Below are 2144 nucleotides of genomic sequence, written 5' to 3' on the forward strand. Positions count from 1 at the left end.
CCATAGCAACCCTGAACAGGGTTTTCAAGGCTGTAAATCTGCATGGGAGCAGAAAGCCTCATCTTTCTCCCGCGGAGCAGCTGGTAGTTTCAAACTGCTGACGTTACGGTTCACAGCCTGATTCGTAACCACTACGCTACCAGAGCTCCGAGTCAGTACCAATTCGATGGCACTTAACAGCAACTACAAGAAGTAAGAATTAAGGTATATATAACTGAGGAGTTAAGACGTGGTGCTATAAGATAAGCACTGGACTACTAGCCTCAAGACTGGAGGTTCAAACCCACCAAATGCTTCTTGGAAATGCTATATAGGATCACTATGAGTTGGAACCAACTCACAGGCACTGAGCAACAACAACAAAGGATTAAGAATGCCTTTTACTAAAGGGTGTGACTCAAGTCACCACCCTCAGTTTCCCTTGGGGGCATGGTTTGAGTCCAATAAATAGGAGTCCTGGTTGTTGTTATTGTTAAGTGCTGTCAAGTTGGTTCTGACCCACAGCAACCCTGTATAGTGTTTCCAAGGAGCAACTGGTGAGCTTGAACCACCAACCTTGCAGTTCAAACTGACTTTACAGTCCAGCACATTAACCCATAGCTCCCCATCAGGAGCCTTGGTAGTTCTGTAAAATAAGCACTGGTCTGCTAATCACAAAGCCACCAGTTCAAACACACCAGCTGCTCCATGGGCAAAAAATGAGTCTTTCTGCTTCCATGAAGATTGACATCCTGAGACACTCTATGCAGGGTCACTATGAGTTGGACTTGACTCGATGGCAGTGAGTTTGAGTTGGTAAAGTTCACTCTCACTCTCGATCCTACATCTGGTACATGTTCTTCTGACCTCCAGTTCATGAGACTTGTGGACTATCATTCCCTGCGCTCATTCACCAGCTCCCACAGTCTTATGCATCAACAGCTTGCCTTTCTCACCTGCTGATTTGGGTTCCTCAACTCCTGAGACTATATGTAGATGAGGAGAATCCTCCAGACTGACCTCTGAACTACACAGGTGGGACTTGCCAGCCTCCACAGTTGTGTGAGCCATTTCCTTGACAGTTTGTAAGTTCTGTGAGCTATTGCATAGTATTGAAGGACCCTGGGACATGAGGGAAGAGAAGAGTGGTGATTGATATCAAGGATTATGGAACAGTAAAATAGATAGCATGAGTCAGATGTTTTGGGATCCCTCATAGGGACCAGCTTGTGCTGATCCTTCTAAAAGAAATTATTCATGCATAGAGGGTCATCAAAAAGGAGGAAAGCCCTCAGCAAGATGATGGTACAAGGGTTACAACAATGGGCTCCAACACAGCAATGATTGTGTGGATGGTGCAGGACCGGGCAGTATTTCATTGTGTTGTACATAAGGTCACTGTGAGTCAGAATTGTCTAAATGTCACCTAGCAATAAGGGGGATAGCTGAGTCATACGATGTCTCGATTTGTCGCTTTTTAAGAATGCGCCATACCATTTTCTACAGTGGTCGCTCCATTTTACAGTCCCACCAGCAGTGTCTGAGAATTCCTATCCATCCACACCCTTGCCAGCACGTTATTTTCTACTTTTTGTTTTTAAATCATTATTATTATTTCCATGGGGTCTTGGTATGGCACTGTAGGATAAACACTGAACTGCTAACCACAAGGCCGGCAGTTCAAACCTACCAGCCACTCCCTGTAAACCGTATACAGGTTCACTATAAGCTGGAACCAACTCAAATGCACTTAACAACAAAATTATTGTCAAGATAAGATGATATCTCATTGTTGTTTTGATTTGAAGTTCTCTAATGGGAGTCCTGGTGTGGTGCTGTGGGTTAATGCACCAGACTGCAAAGCCATTTGAACTGCAAGGTCGGTGGTTCAACCTCACCAGCTGCTCCTCAAAATCCTATACAGGGTTGCTATGGGTTGGAACTGACTCAACAGCACTTAACAACAACAACAATGCTAACTGCAAAAGAGTTCTGGTAGGGGAACAAACAAGATGGCGGATCGGGTGGATGTATAGCAGAGAGCTCTGCCAACAACAACACAGAATACCCAACCAAGCAGGCTCAGGTGCTGGTCCCAGGACTCTGAACCGCATATAAAGGAATACTTAGAAGGTTGGAAGGCTCACAGCTGGGGGAATTTGTGG

Source organism: Chrysochloris asiatica, unplaced genomic scaffold (genome assembly GCF_000296735.1).
Source record: "Chrysochloris asiatica unplaced genomic scaffold, ChrAsi1.0 scaffold00117, whole genome shotgun sequence".
NCBI lineage: Eukaryota > Metazoa > Chordata > Mammalia > Afrosoricida > Chrysochloridae > Chrysochloris > Chrysochloris asiatica.